The sequence below is a fragment of the Pinus tabuliformis genome, chromosome Q (genome assembly GCF_031772625.1).
Source record: "Pinus tabuliformis cultivar Carrire ecotype Pingquan chromosome Q, CPIR1, whole genome shotgun sequence".
NCBI lineage: Eukaryota > Viridiplantae > Streptophyta > Pinopsida > Pinales > Pinaceae > Pinus > Pinus tabuliformis.
In genome coordinates, this window is record NC_142296.1 from 1,213,802,864 (window position 1) to 1,213,822,394 (window position 19,531).

Here is a 19,531-nt window from a genome sequence, read left to right on the forward strand (position 1 = left end):
GATCCATTTTATGATACAAAGAGCTTTGTTCTCGTAAACAACTTGTTAAGTGGTCAATTTTCACGGAGGAAATGATAGCACATTATGAGGATACAAAGAGCAACACCTTCTTTAGAGCAACACCACAACAATTGGAAAGAGTAAAAGGGCTTTGTGACATAGTGGAAAGCAAAATTATGAAAACTAGGAAGCATACCCCTCACAACTATAAAGATGGAAGTGTTGTTTCTCCTAGCCTTCCACAACTTAGAAGGGTTACACCACAAAAACTGGAAGAAAAAAGAGAAAAAGGGCTTTGTTACAATTGTGATAGCAAATGCACTAAAGGTATTAAGTGTGCTGAGAAGAAATTATTTTACATAGAATATGAAGAGGAGGAAGAAAAGGATCAAGAAACATCAAAAGAAGATGATATACGCCAGGACCCCACCCCAGAGAAAGAAGAAACGAATCAAACCATAACTTGTAAAGCATTGGCAAGAATTACCACTCCTCAAAATCTCAAGATAGAAGGACATATCAAGAAGAAAAAGGTGCAAGAAGTGAAAAATCACATCGAGAAAGAAGAAATGAATCCAACCATATCTTGTAATTCATTGTTCGAAATTACCACTCCTCAAACAATCAAGATAGAAGGACATATCAAGAAGAAAAATGTTCAAGAAGTGAAAGATCACATCGAGCATCAAGAAATGAATCCGACCATATCTTGTAAAGGATTGGAAGGAATTACCACTCCTCAAACCATCAAGATAGAAGGACAAATCAAGAAGAAAAAGGTAATATTGTTGATTGATTCAGGAAGCACCCACAATTTTATTCATTGTAGGGTAGCAAAAGAATTGAATTGCTTCCTATATCCAACACCAGAGTGTCAAGTGATGATTGCAAATGGAGGAACAATAAATTGTTCTGGAAAGTGGCATAATATCAAGCTATCCATGGGAGAATATCTATTGACTAGCCCAATGTTTTCCATTCCAATGGGAGGTGCTGATGTTGTACTAGGAGTCCAATGGCTACAATCCTTAGGTACGATAGCTTTTAATTTTCAAGAACTTTTCATGAAATTTTCTGTGGAAGGAAAGGAAGTTGAATTAAGGGGTATTGCAGGGAAACTAGGAAAGATAATCAGCTCTAATGGCATGACAAAGCTTCTAAAAAAGGAGCAAAGAGGTGTAATTGCACAATTATGTTCGCTAGATGTTTCCACATTGGAATCATCTATTTCTCCAGATCTCCAAAAAGTCCCGGACAATCATTCCAAGGTATTTGAGACTCCCAAAGGTCTCCCACCTATGCGTGATCATGATCATGCTATTCATCTGATTCCAGGAAGTGTTCCTCCAAACATCAGGCCGTACAGATATCCATATGTCCAAAAAAGTGAAATTGAACGTATGGTTGCAGAAATGCTAGAGGCTGGTATAATTCAACCAAGTCAAAGTTCTTTCTCAGCTCCAGTAGTATTGGTGCACAAGAAGGATGGATCATGGCACATGTGTCCAGATTATAGGGAGCTCAACAAGCTCATTATTAAAGATAAGTTCCCCATTCCTGTCATTGATGAATTACTGGATGAATTGCATGGATCAATTTACTTCACCAAGTTGGATCTTCGTTCGGGATATCATCAAATCAGAATGAAGATTGAAGACATTCCGAAAACGGAATTTAGAACTCATGAGGGTCATTATGAATTTTTGGACATGCCTTTTGGCCTTACCAATGCACCTTCAACATTTCAAGGTTTGATGAATTCAATTTTCAAACCATTCCTTAGAAAATTTGTGTTGGTATTTTTTGATGATATACTAATCTACAGCAAGTCTTGGAAGGATCATTTTGAACATGTTGACAAGGTGCTACAACTATTGGAGGAGAAACAATTATATGCAAAAAGATCCAAATGTTTCTTTGGAGTCCAGGAGGTGGAATATTTGGGTCATATTGTATCTCATGAAGGAGTTAAAGTAGACCCTAGCAAAATTAAAGGCATTAAGGAATGGAAAGTCCCCACATCCATAAAGCATCTGCGAGGATTTCTTGGGTTGACAGGGTATTATCGCAAGTTCGTTAAGAATTATGGGAGAATAGCAGCACCTCTAACAACATTATTGAAGAAAGATTCATTTTCATGGACTCCGGAAGCAACAAAGGCCTTTAAACATCTTAAAGAGGCAATGTGCCAAGCACCGGTCTTAGCTACACCGGACTTCACAAAAACCTTTATTGTGGAATGTGATGCTTCAGGAAATGGAATTGGTGCTGTTCTAATGCAAGATGAAAGACCCATTACTTTTGAAAGTCGTCCAATCAAGGGAAAGTTTTTAAGCAAAGCTATTTATGAGAAGGAAATGTTGGCAATACTCCATACACTTAAGAAATGGCGACCCTACCTAATGGGAAGACACTTCAAGGTAAAAAAAGATCATGATAGCCTTAAATACTTTTTAGAACAAAGATTATCCTCTGAAAAGCAACAAAAGTGGGTCACAAAGATGTTGGGTTATGACTTTGAAATCATCTACAAAAAAGGGAAGCAAAATGTGGTGGCAGATGCACTCTCAAGAAAGGATGAGGATATGGAAGCATTGTTGTGTGCCATTTCTATTATCCAACCAGATTGGATAAACGAAGCAAAGGAGGAATGGAAGAATGATGAAGAAGTGTGGGCACTTATTCGAAAGCTACAAAAAGATTCCAGTACTTCTGATACATTTAGCTGGAAAAATGATTCGTTATGGTACAAAGATCGCTTATACCTTTGTAAGAATTCCCAGCTAAAACAAAAGATTCTTATGGAATTGCACACTTCTCCCTTAGGAGGGCACTCAGGATTTTTAAAAACTTACCACAGGGTTAAGAAGGAATTTTTTTGGGATGGCCTTAAATCAGATATTCAAAAGTTTGTGGCGGAATGTTTGGTTTGCCAACAAAATAAAGTTGAAACAATTAAGACACCGGGTCTATTACAACCTTTATCCATTCCAAGCCAACATTGGGAGGAGGTTTCAATGGATTTTATCACAGGTTTACCCAAGTCTGAGGGAAAGAGTGTCATCATGGTGGTAGTTGACAGACTTACCAAGTATGCACACTTTTGTGCATTATCACATCCATTTAAAGCCAGTACAGTTTCTACTGCATTTATGGAAACAGTTCAAAAGCTACATGGAAATCCAAATATTATTGTAAGTGACAGAGATCCCATTTTCACTGGAAATTTTTGGACAGAATTATTTTCTTCTCTTGGTACTCAATTAGCTCATAGCTCATCTTATCATCCTCAATATGATGGGCAAACTGAGATAGTAAACAAATGTTTGGAAGGATATCTTCGTTGCTTTGTATCTGATAAACAGACACAATGGGTCAAATGGTTGCCTCTGGCTGAATGGTGGTATAACTCTTCCTTCCATACAGCAACAAAAATGACCCCATTTATGGCACTTTATGGGTACCAACCACCATCAATCACATCATATTTAAGAGAAAATTCTAAGGTTCAGGCAGTGGAACATCACATCGAACATCAACGACAAGTCCTCCAACTCTTAAAGGATAACCTCGTGTTGGCACAAAATAGAATGAAACAACAGGCAGATCAACATCGCAGTGAAAGAAGTTTTGATGTAGGTGATTGGGTATTCCTACGGCTACAACCATATAAGCAAATGTCCCTAAAGCAAGCTAAGAAGGATAATAAATTATCACCAAAGTATTATGGTCCGTACAAGGTGTTGGAAAAGATTGGTACTATGGCATACAAATTGGAGCTTCCTGCAGCTTCTCGATTGCACCCAGTTTTCCATGTTTCATGTTTAAAGAAGGTTATAGGCGACAAGCTCCCAGTTCAAACAATATTGCCAGAACTTGACGAGGAAGGAAAAATTATATTGGAACCGGAAGCAGTCACAGAAACAAGAACTCGACAGCTACGAAATCGATCAATTTCAGAGTATCTTATCAAGTGGAAGAACTTATCCGCTGAAGATTCCACATGGGAGGATGAGAATTTTATGCAGAAGTATCTAGAACTGCTCAAGCGTTGAGGACAACACTTTTTTGAAGGACAGGGGCATGTTGGGTCCCTATAATACTAGTGATTACCCCATTACTATTGTAGTTATACCCCTTATTTATATTGTTGTGCCCCTATTACCCCCATATTGTTATTTCTGCGCCCCATAGAATCCCTCTATTGTTATTTTTGTGGCTTTATATTATTATTGTTAGGTCGGCTAGATTATATTGTGACTCCTTAGACTCCTATATATAGAAAGGAGGTTTTGTCATTTGTAACATCCAAGAATTGTTCATTTATGTAATGTAAAGGAGGTTGCCCCCTCGAAGAGGCTGAATTCTAAGGCGTTGATCTTTCTTTTCTATCTTTTCTTGAGCTGGTTTCATAACAAAATCTCTACGGAGTGATAATGGTGGTGAGTAGGTCTCCAAAGAGTTTAAGAACTTATGTACAGTGGAAGGGATTAATCGAGAGTTGACAACACCCCATAACCCTTAACAAAACGGGGTTTTTGAGAGGAAGAACAAGAGCATAGTAGGGACAGGAAGGGCAATGTTGCAAGATCAAGGCCTACCACTCACTTGTGGGATGAGGCATGCAACACAACGACTTATGTTTAGAACCGTAGCCCACATTAGATACTTGAGATGAAGAAAACAGAGGAGGCTTAATCTAGTAAGAGGCCAAATGTTGGTCACTTCAAGATTTTTGGGTCATCAGTTTATTGCCATGTGACCAAATATGCATGGAAGAATGTTGAGCCAACAATAGAGTTGGGGATATTTTCAGGGTATACTGATACACCCCACAACTATTGGGTGTACATGACAACCAGTTAGATGATAGTGGTTCGCAGGAATACCAATTTCAATGAGGAGAAGTCCATGCGAGTATACCTTGAGAGGGAGCTTGAGCTACATGTGGAAGGTGAGCTCTTAGCTCCTAAGGTTAAGGGACCTTAGATTAATGTGGAGTAGTGAGATGGAGATGTTCAACGAGTGGAGAAATCCACTCAGGCAAAGTCTTCCAGAGAGGGAAGAAATCACACTAGAGGCGCTGATAGATTGGTGGATGATGCATGGGAGAATGTGGGAGCACTCTTTTTTCAATGCAGAGAGAGGAGGTCACTAGAGAGGTACACTGGATACATGGAACTTATGGGTGCATGTGTTGTGACAGAGCTATATTCCTTTCAGGAAGTAGTGCAGTAGCCAGTTTGGGTTAATGCGACCGTGGAGGAATATGACTCCATCGTTCAAAATAGTGTTTGGGATGTGGTACCGAGACCGGAGGACATGTCAGTTGTGAGCTCCCATTAGTTTTACAAGGTAAATAAAGCTACAAATGGTAGTGTTTACAAGCATAAGGCCAAATTTGTGGCCCGTGGCTTTTCATAGGTAGAGGGGATTGACTATGATGAGACCTTTCCTCCTATTGCAAGGTACTCATCAATCAGATCTACTTTGGCACTGTTAGCACATATGGGTTGAAAGATCCATCAGATGGATGTGAAGACTACCTTAATCAATGGCATGATTGAGGAAGAGGTGTACATAGAATAGCCCGAAGGTTTTTAAACCTTGGACTATGAGTCACATGTGTGCCAACTCAAGAGAGTGTTGGGTGGGCCGAAAAAGCACCCTTTGCTTGGTACACCAAGATAGATAGATACTTCACTTGGTTGGGCTTCATGAAGAGTGAAGTGGATGCAAACTTGTATTACATAGTGGTGGAAGGTGAGCTATTGATCAGTGTACTTTATGTAGATGATCTCATACTGATAGGTGATGAGAAGCTCATCAAATCTTACAAGGAGGACCTTGTAAGAGAGTTTGAGATGAAGGATATGGGGATCGTCCATTAATTTCTTGGCATGGAGGTATGGCAGGGAGATGGAGAGTTGTTTGTATCTTAGGGAAGGTATGCCAACGAGATACTCAAGAGATTCCAGATGGAGAGAAGTAAACCCATGGAGACTCCTCTAGTTGGTAATTGGAGGAAGAAGGATGCTACTTCAGGGGAAGTAGTGGAAGCTACTACTTATAGGAAGCTTGTGGGGTCACTCATGTACTTGGTGAACACACAACCGGATATGTGCTATGAAGTTAACCATCTTAGTAAAGTTATGGTTAGGCCTACCGAGATGTATTGGAAGGCAAAAAAGCATGTATTGAGATACCTTAGAGACAATACTCAGTTTGGGTTATGGTACAAATGGAAAGAGGGAGTGAAGCTTCAAGGCTTCACTGATGTAGCTTGGGTAAGGAGTCCATCCGATAGGAAGAGCACATCAGGAAAAATCTTTAGTATTGGGTGAGTGACAATTTCTTGGTACAGTAGGAAACAGAGATCGGTTGCACTAAATTTTAGCAGAGGCAGAGTACATGGGTACAAGTCAGGTAACATGTGAGTCTTTGTGGATGAGGAAGATCCTGGTTGGTTTGTTTGGTCAGCAGATGGATCCGACAGTGATTTATTTTGATAATCAAAGTTGTATCAAACTCTCTAAAAATCCAGTCTTTCATGATCGGTCGAAGCATATTGATATCTGGTATCATCATCTCAGAGATTGTGTATTAAGGCAGATCATGTTGTTAGATTACATTCCCATACAGGAGAAAGATGCTAACATCTTGACAAAGGCATTGTCAAGATGTAAATTCGAGTTTCATAGAGACAGGATCGAGGTAGTTGATAATCCCTTTATTGTTAAGAGGAAGTGTTTAGAAATGGAAACAAGGGAGTCTAGTTTAATTTGTCCTTGAATTAAACTGGAAATTAAATTCCAATTCTATTCTCATAGCAACATAAAATAGTTAAATTAAGTTTATGAAACTTACTTAACTTAGGAAATTCGAGTTGGAAGTCTTTCTATTGTAATGTGTATGTTCTCTGTACTTTCTAGGAGTCCAATATGAGTTAGTTGTGATTTGTGAAATAAAAGACTCAGTTTCATGATTCCATTCAGTTAAATTAGTTCTCAAATTTATTGAGAGAACTAATAGCGAGTTAACAGCCAGTGGTGTCACTAATGAACTCCACCAGTGCTACTCTAGTTAACTGAATATTTACTCATCAAAAACTCATGCATGTCGATTTTCAGGAAGACCTAGTTGAGATTAGAGTGCAGGGATAGAGTACTATTTGTTTTAGATTTTTCCTAGTTGCACTAATAATGCATGCATTCAAGAACTGACCCTTGAGGGATTTCACAATTTTTAGAGGCTTTATTTCCCTTTAAATACAAGCTATCCTCCATAGGAATCATGAATTGGAGTAAAGACTTGGAGAGCTTCTGAAGAGGCTAAGATTTGGACTTAAGCTTGCTTATGAGTTGGAGATTGAATTTTCTAAGTGCTAGGATTTTTCTAGAGAGAACAAGCATTGTAATTCCATCTTGATTTTCTAGATTAATACAAAACATATAGTGGGGTTTTGAGATGTGGCTTTCCCTAGATATTTATTATGTTATGTGCCCTTGATTCTCTTCCTCTATTTATTATTGTTTGCTTGATGTTTATGGGCTTACACTATAAAGATTAAAAGTAGATTCTTGTCTCTTGCTTTAGCAAATTGCATTAGCTTGTGAATCTACAGGATTTGCTACACCAAGTGTCAGTTGGTCAACCTTTGTGAAAATAGGTTTCCTGAGATTTGCATATGTAGAAGCCATTTTTCTTTGAAGTTATACACAATGCAATACACAATTGAAACGATGGCCTTTAATTCAACTGGAAATTTGTGAAACTTTGATTGTATCCACAACAACATGATCGAATCCACTCTCCTATCAAAACATTGAGAAGTGAAAATGTTGAGAAATAATCAGAGCATAATTTAGGGTTGTAACGCCCGCCACTTCTCTCTACTCTTTTTATCATATTTCTTTCTCTATTTATTCATGAAAATAGGTGCTGAACAAATTGATGTTTTATCGGGTGAGCTATTGAAGAGATCCTCCTCCATCAACTGATCCCTCAATGTATCGAAATTCAACCATGAAACCCTAACTGCCGGTGAATCACTGCCGCATTTTCTATGAGAACGTAGAACAAATATGTGAGAAAACATAGAAAAAATCTACAACTAAGTTTTAATATATAATAGATTTGAAGAATGAGAATTGATCTAGATATCCTAAAGATTGATCCAGTGACCTGTTCCTATTTCCATATATTCCCAGGGAAGATTGGAGATCGATATTGCTATGCCAAACTATTGTTCTGGCCTTTGTTTTTTTGGTGGGAATTAGATGATGGTAAAATATGTTTAGAAATGTGCCCAATTTTGAGCGATATATGTTGAATTATGGGATGAGTAGATATATTTGAAGGCACCAAATTTTGAGCAATCTATTTTAAATTTGTTTGAATATTTTCGACATTTGTTTTCTTTAAATGGTGTGGAAAATAATAACTTTTCTTCATTGTGAAATGTCACAAAAGTATGCATGTTGATCATTTTGGAGGTCAAAAGCTTCTAAGAGCTTAAATATTTGAGATGTAAGAGTGAGATACTTTACACAATGAGTTTTTACATCTTGGATAAGATTTTTATCTCACTTTATATATTAGAATTTTCTGATGGGCACAGTATGATGTTAGTAGTATTTGGTAGCTTACAACAACAACATATTTTTCATTTTTTTTTTTCATAGCATAATTTTCTTCATCTACACATTGAGTAGGGTTTGATTCATATGATTTTGCATATCATTGTAACCTTTCTCATCATATCATTTTTAGTAGCGCTCACAAGTTTAGTGATAACCTATCTAGTAGAAATTTCACATACATAGCTCCATCACTAAATTGAGAAGAAAGTGGGGAAAATATCCATCTAAGATGGGAGGACCTAATGTGACACATTAGGCCATGATCGCCAAGGAGCATCATCACTATTAGTTCACCTCCCATGAAGGATCCCTTTCTAGATCTTAAATGCTAGTTTGTTAGTTAGTTTCATATTTTGTTGTTTCTTCTAGCCTTTAATTTGTATGCATGCCAAATTTAAGGATTGACTCTTCAATTGATGATCTCTTTGTAAAACTATAAAAATATCCATTGTGAGATGAATAAGAACCAATAATTTTTCTTTGGGATTCATTTATGATTTACTTTCTCTATTCTCGAGGTCATTTTTTTGCATTTATTTGATTTTTTTCATTTCTTTGTGGATGTTTGAGATAAATGTCATTAAACCTCATCACACTTATTCTTCTACTTGAAAATTTTCTAGGTTTTGACAACATACCAATAAGATGATGAGTGACATACCTAGACCCTTAGTCTAAGGCATGTTACCATAAATCCAACTGTAATACCATTTTGAAAGAAATGAATGTATGTTTTTTGTACATATAGGCTCATGTGACTGTCCAATATTTCCAAATTCAAAAATGTAGATGAATTAATCATGCAAAAAAACATTTAAACATACATAACATAAATTGAACATAACATTCAAGCATAAAATTTATATATTAAATAACATAGTGATTGGAATATTTATCCTTATAAACGTTTTACACAACTAGCTACAAATGTCAAAATTTCCATCCAACTATAGTTATGTTTGGACTAATTCTCTCTACAATATGCTGCCCCTAATCTAGTGCTATGATACCACAAAGGTGAGAATTCTCCTATGGATGTATATAGTCAACACTAGGAGACCAATACCTAGTAATTCAAGAGTGATGCGACCTTTATAATAATTCCTACTAGCCAGCTCTATTTCCCATCATTTTTCACAATCTAAGGATGATATTTATTTCTATGTATCATAGTCCCTTAGACAATCTCCATCCCCTCTAGGGCTCTAACATAGATTTGTAAGGAATCTCTTAGTTATGGGATTTAGGAAATCTAGCTACTAGTTCAGCACTTACAATAACCTTTACACAAGAACTTGAGTAATTTCTAAATGAGAACCACTCATGAACATGGAAATCTAGTTATTATCAGAAATATCTAAACTAGAGATTGTTTTCAACACAAATTGTATTTTCTCCTCTCGTAGCACCAAAACTCTAGATTTTTTGTCGTTTTGCCTTTTGAATGTTAGCTATCTCCTCTACTCAATTCCTTTTCTTATGCATGTTTTGACTCAGATGATTGAAAAGATAATTTTACTCATCACATGTTCTCACATCTAGGTGAGATAAATCTCTCACCCACCTCTTCCATGCATTCAATACAACCACTCCCCTCATGAGTGTAATTAGCCGATGCTTTAATAACTAATTGATATGACTCTTCTACCAACGTCAAAAATAATTTCAATGACTGGTTTTAATAAGTCAAATGGGGATTATATGGCAATGACAACTAATTTATGCTAATAACATGGGATTTTAGGCATGTGTGATTTACCCTTGGACCCATTTTTATCCCCCTCCTTTATGGAATGATAGGTCCTCCATGAATATGTTCTTGTCCATTTTATAACTAGTGATGTATTTTATATTATTATTTTCAATATAAATGTTTACATATAATTTTTTGTTTGATATTGTGTCCATGACTTATGGGACTAGCATGTGATCTAAGAAACCATAACCTAGGGCATCTAAGCCATCAAAATCACTTGACAATCACACTAGGCCTAGACCACACCAACCCTTAACATGGATAATTTTTTTTGATGTCTCCTCTTGACTATTGCGAGTTTCACACATTGGTCACCTTACATAATGAAACCATTGAAATCCAATAATTCTAGCGATATCTAGACTAATTTTTACATATTATATATCTTTTCATTTACACATTCATTATATTTAAAAATATACATTTCTAATGTAGTGATCAAAACCGGGGTGTTACATTTTCCTCCCGCTACATTTTTCACTATATTTGGTGCACATCACCATATAGGTTTACATGTATATACATAAAAAAAAACTTACATATTAGCACTCTATAATTTGACAATTTAGTAACTCCTATAGAAATTTCAAATGCCCAACTCTCACTCCGCTGGACCTACATAATCCAAGGAAGAGTACTCCCTTCTCTCCATCACAATCCTTTAGGTTATCCCACTTACCTTTGAGGACCCAACCACTGGTTGGACATGAAATATCCAAGTTATGGAATTTATTAATTCTAGCTATAAAAAATGGAGTATTTAGTCATTTATACACAAATTTACATTCATATTTCCTCAAAACATGTAAAAATCTATGGGTAATCCTCCCACATAGCCTCTTCATGCTCCCATGTGGTATCTTCAATATTGTAGTAGGTTCACTGGACCTTTACCAAGATAATGGATTTGTATAGGATCACTTAAAATTTTGAGTCTAAGATGCATATTGGCTCCACCCAAAAGTCCCTTTGGTGCTCCACCTATACCACAGTCTAATCAATCACAAGGTTAGGATTAGGCACACACTTTTTCAAAAAAGATACATGAAACACTTTTATGAATATTCATGGATGAAATTAATGCAAGAATGTATATAACCAACCTTATCCTATCTAAAATTTCAAATGGCCCACAATATTGCGCTACTGATTCTGGGTAGCTTCCCAATTTTAGTGAGCTCTTTTTAGCCTTCACTTTAAAAACACATGCCAAACCAATCTAAATTATCTATGCATTTTTTCTTTGTTTGCAGAACTTTCTACCTATATTATGTATCCTTTATATTTTTACTTATCTTTAACATATGTTCTTACATCTCTTTTATAATATATAACCCAACAATCACTTTGTTTCATAGGTTATCCAAAAAAATAGAAATTCACAATTTCCTTTTTATATAAATTTCCACAATATTCGATTCTTTATCAATCAACTTAATTGAAATAATATGTGTGCCTTTCGTAACATTGTCCATCAATACCATGATGGAATCATCTCACCTTGTTATCCTTGGTAGCTTGGTGATGAAATTTATAGTAAGAATTTGTAATTTGCATTTAGGAATGGACAATGGATATCGAAATCATGTTCAATGTCTATGTTTAGCCTTTACCTTCTAACATTACATGCATTTGGCTATGTAATCAACCACATGTTTTTCATACTAAGCCAAAATACTAGATTCTTATAGCTACAGTAGTTTTCTAGTACCCTAGTTTCCAACATATGGTGCATCACACATTTCTCTTATAACTAAATTTCTCAATTCTTGAGAATTAGGAACATAAACTTGTGTTCCTTTGCAAGAGGTTTCCATCCTCTTCTAGCTTGTAGTCTTTAACTTTTTGATGTGAATTATGCTGTTGTAATCCTTCTTTAATTTGTAAATACTGTTAGTTTGATTGTAATGTTCCAAAATTATTCTTTTTATGTCTATTTTGTATATGCTAATAGCTATAACATCATGCATTACATTCACCCTCTTAATGCTGGGTGCATTAACCTCTTTATTCTCTTTTCCCTTAATGTTGGTGATGTCAAAGTCAGATTCAATAGGGCATTCCAACCATCTAATTTGTCTATGTGAGTATTTCAAACCGCTATGGTCTATTTTCAGCTCATAATTTCATCCCATAAGATAATGTCTTCACATTTTCAGTGCATGGGTAATAGTTGTAAGCTCCAAGTCATGGGTAGCATAATTTCTTTCGTGTTATTTTATTTTCTGCAATTCATATGACAAGCCTATATTGCATAAGGGGTCCTCCAAGTCCTTCTTTACATGCATTTATGCACACCAAAATATCCTCATTTGTATCTGCATTCTTTAGAATAGGTGCATTGGTTAATAAATATTTCAACTATCGAAAAATATCTTCACAATTTGTAGTCCATTAAGTCTATATTCATTTTTGTTGGAATGAAATAATTGAATGTACAATCTTATAGAAACCTTCAATAAATATCATGTGGTAACTAGGTAAACCCATAAACATTCTCACCTTGGAAATATTTGTTGGTGACGGCCAACCTTTGATAGATTAATTCATCTTCCTTGGGTCCATTGCCATGCCCTCCTCTCAGCTATTGTGAACTAAATCATGGATGTTACTTTGATAGAAAGTGCACTTTCTCAACTTGGAATAAAATTATTGCTCTTGAAACACTTATAGCACCATCCTAAAATGTCACTCATGATCCTATTTTGTCTTGGAGTGTATAAGAATATCACCTAAGAAGGCAATAACAAATTAGTCTATGATATAAACTCTAAACAATCTATTCATCAAACACATAAAACTATCCATTGCACCACATGTTCCAAAGTAAATGCTGTAAGGTGGTAGCATATGAAACAATAGCATAGAAGAAAGAAAAACTTTTATGCAATTTTGTTTCTTTACTAGCATTTCTTTTTTATCATATGTTATGTTTCAGTGAGATTTCAACCAGGCCAATATTCTAGAATATGTTCAAAATGAAGGTAATGCACAACATCGTAACTCCAAAGGATTTATGAAAATTATCTTCATTAATATTCATGAACTATTATAAGTAAATAATTTAAATGAAACATTTCATAGTAGAAGTAATCGCATATCACCTTTTATTCACAATGCAATGGGTAATAGTTTTTGTTCGAAGTTAATGTATGTGCATTTTGAGCCATTTTTATTTCAGATGTTGTTATGACCAGAAAATTTAAGTCATTTTGAGTCATTTTTATGTACTTAATATTGCAGATGGATTTAGAGACCCTCTTAAAAGGATCTCTAAATTTTAACACTGCAGATGGACGCAAAGACCCCTTTGTCTCTAAATTTAACACTGTAGATGGATTCAAAGAATGGGGGTCTCTGAATCCATCTGCAGTACTAAAATTTAGAGACAAAAGGGTATTCATAATTTTAACATCATATATGTATTCAGATACCACTTTGTGTCTAAATTTTAATAGTGCAAATGGATTCAGAGACCCATGTAGTGAAATGTAACACTTCAATATCGAATTTGCAATTTTCCATTTCCAAAGTGACATAATTAAAAATTACTAACATAGATGAGTAATTCATATACTTGTTGTACTTGTTATTTGGTCATATTCTTATTCTTGGACTATAGTAGTCATTTAAGTTAATAATTATTAATTTTATCACTTATTATCTAGTCATATCTTTTAGTCCCAGACTAAATTAGTCATTTAAGTTAGTCAGTTTTAGTTTAGTCACTTATTATATAGTCGTTTATTTTATCCATAGACTAAATTAATCATTCAATTTAGTAATTTTTAGTTCAGTCACTTAAAATTTCTCAAATTTAGTAGTAATTCAATTGAAATAATTGTGGTGACTAACGTTTTTAGTAACCTAGTCACTAATTTCATCATTTTCTAGTAGTAGTAATTTTATCAATCCCATTTTTGCCAGCAAATCAACTACATTATTGGTGGAGTTACCACAAGAGGCCATAAGAAACTTCATAATGTGCCCCTTGTCATTGAGAATCACACCTCCTAGTCAACTGGTCCCGAGTTTCCCTTTGACACCCCATCAAAATTAAGTTTTAAAAACCTGGGCGGAGGACATACAAAGGTATTAGGCAAGCATCCTCTCATGGAATGTGGGTTAAGGGATCCCGGGGCCATAGAGCCAGGGAAAATATTGATAGCCTTTAGAATATCACATTCCCTTCCATTTTCTTTCCAATCGTCCTCCGACCATCTAGAGATAGAGATTGACTCTTTGATATTATTTTTTAGGATCTCAGAGAGTTTCTCGGTCTATATAGTTTATGAGTGAAAGACTACCCTGTTTATTGCTTTCCATAAATTCCAAAGGATAAATCCTAGTGATATTCACCATGCTCTGTTGACGATGTGGTTGTTAAAGAGTGCCCGCCACCATTTTTCCAATTACCCTCTCAAATTGTTTGTCGATCAATCATCAACCCCAAATAGTATGACACTTCGATCCCAGATGTCCATTGCCTTTGGGCAGAAGTTTAGTAAGTGATATGCAGTTTCCTCCCCGCTGCAACAAAAAGGACATCAGGAGAGGCTACAAAGACATTTATTCTTTATTTTTTCCCACGTAGGAAGCTTTCCATGCCAAATTATCTAGAGGAAGAATGAAACATTTTTCCATATCTTAGAATACCAGATCCTTTTCCATAAAATATAAACATCTGAGTCCCCAATACAAGATAGAATGGAATAAGATTTTTTAAGAGAGAATATACTTGTTGAGAGATGGTCCCATCAGAGTTTATCAGGTTCCTCATGATTTAAAACAGGGTGTTGTTTGATAATCGATATTAGGGCCTCCCAATCCAGTGGTGGATCATGAGCTAGCGAATGGGTGAGGTATTTCCATTCTCGCGATTTTGATTGCTGATCAGTGTCTTACCAAAATTCTTTCACCCTATTAGCTCCCAGGTGAGTGGTGAATGTTTGGATATCCCTGAGGTGCTCATTGTCATTAAGTCTGGGGTGTTTCATGCAAGCCTCCATCCAAAATCGGGCTTTGCATCCATTTTGAACTTCCTAGAAGCCATGATCCTAGATAATTTCCTGTTGTGCTTTCACCTAATTCCAAATAGAAGAGCCATTTGGAAAGTTGAAATGTTCCATTAGTGGGTCCTAGAAGCCGAATGATCCCTATTTAAATGAATAGAGAATATTCCAGACCTCCTTCCTGCCTTACATCCATCACCACCATACTTTAGCACTAAGAGCATGTGAGAGGAGCTTAGGGTTTTTTATCCCAATGACTCCATGAGTCTTAGTCTTTCATAATTTTTCCAAAGCCACCAAAGAACATTTCGTACCAATCTGAGTCCCTGACCATAGAAATCTTTGGAATTTGGTTGTTTGATCCTTGTAGAAAATACGAGGGGATAGAAGGGATGAGAGTTTATAAATCAAAATAGTCTGAAGGACTGATTTTAGGAGGACCAAACGACCTGTAGAATTTAGGACATAGAAGGTCCAACTAGCGAGTTTCTTGTCAATAAGACAAAACATGTCCTTCTAGTAACTTGTTTGCGGGGAGCTAGAAACCAATGGTACACTGAGGTAGGTACTTCGGAGATATTTGATTCAAAAGCCTAGAGTCCAAGCCAAATGAATTTACACCTTTGGGTGGGTATTGAAAAATAAGATATCATATTTTTCCCCATTGATGAGTGTGCCTGAGGCCTGCTAAAACTCTTCAAGTATGGAACCAAATTTCTTCGATTCTTTGAGAGTCAATTTTACATATAACATATTTTCACCCACAAACTGTTGGTGAGTGATAGGATGGGCCTGCAGAAAAGTTTAATGCCCTGGAGACAACTAGATTATGACGCATCTTTGATGAGACAGCCAAGACCTGTTGCTGCAATAATGAAGAGAAAAGGGCATTTGGGATCCCTTTGCCGCAAACTTCTAGAACCCTAAAAAGGACATGACGGGGCCCCATTTACCAGGACGGAATAGAAAGGGGTTTCAGGGATTGATTTAACCCATTTAATACTGGACGAGGGAAAGCCAAAAGCATCATGGGTGGACATGATATAATCCAAACTCAGACAATCATAAGCTTTAGAAAGATCGCGTTTAACGAGCATACCTAGAGATTTGGATAAGGATAAGGAGTGGAATACTTCATGAGCCACAAGAATTCCATCCATGATTTTTTGGCCATCCCCAAAGCTCGATTTCTACATGCCAATGATCCCTTTAAATAAGGGTGTGAGTCTTCTAACTATGATGCCTGCTATAATTTTATATATAACATTGCATAGGGTTATTGGTCAAAAACCATTTGGATCAAATGATGTGCCATTCTTTGGGATGAGCGTTAATAATGTTGCGTTCAGACCTAACCATATTCTCTAGAAGTAGTAAGAGTCCTTGACTGAAGCTTGGATATCAGTCCTAAGAAAGTACAAGCATGCTTGGAAGAATTCATAGGTGAATCCATCCTGGTCTAGGGCTTTGTTTCAGGGGAGTGCATGAATAAATTATTCCACCTCTTTGTAGGAGATCACTCACATGACGGCCTGATTCTAATCCTTTGAGATTATCCTCGAAATAAATTGTCTTATTTTGGAGATAGAATCATGTCGATCCTCACCTGACTCAGTGAACAGGGTATGGAAATGGGTGATCAATTCGTTTGAGATTTCTATATGTTGGGTAAACCTCTAGCTGTCTATGCTAGTAAGGGAAAAAATATTATTAAACTGCCTGTGTTTCAACAATGTCTAGTGGAATAATTTTGTGTTTCTTTCACCTTATTTGAGCCATTTGACTCTCTTTTTTTGTCTCCCCAAGGGTTTATTCCATTTTTCACGTTGATCTAGGTCATTTAGGGTTTAATATTCCTATTTGAGGAAGGTTTCAGCCTGATCTTCTAAAATGATCCGTGGCTAGATTGATCGCATTGCTTCCTTGAGCTTCCGATTTTCATGATGAATTTTTCTGAAGTCTGAATGATTCCATTATTTAATCTTTCATTTTAGTTCCTTAAACTTCAATTAAAAAGTTTCTGTTAGATTGAACCTAGTCACCTGAATATCTCTCCACCGTTCTTCCATATTCACAATGAAATTTGATTTTTCGAGCTGAAATGATTCAACATGGAAAGGACGATTCCTCGGCTCCATCGTCAAATCAATTTATAGGCAGATGGGCTTCTAGTCTAATCCCTTGGAGGGGACGATCGATGCTTGACAGAACATATCCTACTAAAGAATGTTCTTTGAAACAATGAAATAATCAAGACATGAAGCAATCTCATTCTTGTCACCCTGTTAGTTTTTCCAAGTGAAAGATCCATTAACAAAATCAATGTCCTATGCTCCAAGATCTTGTATAGTCTCCTGAAAGGAAAGGGAGATCAGAGTTAGCCATCTAACAGCCCCCTCTTCTCTTCCAAATTCTTAATGAAGTTAAAGTCCCTGGCCAACATCCAGCTGGTATCGCCCAAAAGCTCCTTCAAATGTCTTAAACTTTGGAGAAAGGAATGTTTTGTCCTTGGCATAGTGGGACCATAAACCCCTATCAGCCAAACCTTTTATGGGGAGACTATACATCCAAATTAACTAGAAAGGGTATTTGGATTGGCGATCTATCTAGAATCCTATAAGATTCCCAACCCTCCAACACTACCCCTTACATCCAGTGCCATACACTCTGTCGTCGACCAACTCCTACATGCAATTTCATTAAGTTTCTCCTAAGTTACCCTAGTTTCCTGTAGGATCAAGATGTCTAGTTTTTCATGCTAAATTCGTTCCTTCAACTAGTTCAATTTACCCTTGGAGTTGATGCCTCTTAGATTCCATGATACTACCTTCATTGAGGAGGATTTTGGAGAGAGTGCTAGTAATCTTCTGTGAGGAACTTTTCTTGTCCCGAGTTAACTAGGATCACCTTGACTTCTCTGATCACTTCACTAGTGGGTCTTCTACCCATTTTCCTAGATATGGAACTAGATTCAATTCACTTGGTGACCATTTCCTATTCCCAAATAGCTAGAGCTATCTGGGGAGGGGGATCCAAAGCATCCTAGCATTGTTTCCATTTCTTATAGACCTGGTGGAATTGATCGAGCTGACCTTGATGGATTTCTACTAATCAGTCTTTGGCCCAGTTTCACAAGAAAGATACCATAACCATTTTGTTCGAGTTGAGTTGGTCCATTTTGATTTCTTACTCAAGGGATTTCCAGACTTGGGCTAGGACTTCCTGGATTCCCTTTCTTGTGGATCTCCCTTGGGGTGATTTATGTTTGCTTGGTTGTTTACTTTTAGGGTTTTCAGTACCATCTTCCACCTTCATTGCAAATTGAATTGGAGATAATGTTGGGGGTGAAGCTAGGAATGCAAGAGGAACCAAATGGGTGGGGCTAAGAATTGATCCTTCTTTGGATTGTAACAGGGCTCCCAATGCCTCATGAATAACCCTGCACTATTCATGAAGTATGGCCCATTGTCTATAATTCTTTTATAGTCTTCCAGATCTTCAAAGATCAATGTGAAAAATCCCTTTGCATAGATACATAGTTCAAATGGAGTTTTAGGTTACTATTTGAGTTATATGCAATGAATAATGTATTCTTATATTGGCTATATGCCCATGAATTTTTATATTATTGCATGGTCCTACATAAATTTCCTATATTGATCTAGACGATGATTGGGGATAACAACTCTGAGATTTTTGTTCTACTTTTGGGAGGCATTGACCCCTTATTCGAGAATTCCGTTTATCTCCAGAGTAGGTGACTCTCCTTGTTTTCTGTTGTGATATAAGATGGGTCTCTTGGGGGTCGTTATGTTCCCATTAACACTAATTTGAAGGAGGGGACTCATCCCCCTCCCCCAAGAGCGCCTGCCATGTTCCCGCTCAACTGATAGGTGGCATCAAGATATTAATGAATTTTTTTGAGTGAGGAGAGTACCACAATGAGGAGTTAGATTGTCGAAACCCTAGGGCATCCAAACCCTAGTAGAGCACTTCAGAGCTTGTCAAAGAACCCGTTGCAATGTCTTCTTTTGATTTTTGCTAATCTGATGTGTCGATTCTGAGATCCATGTATGAGACATTGTGAGAGGATCTTTGTATGCTAGTTTATGTGAGAGATT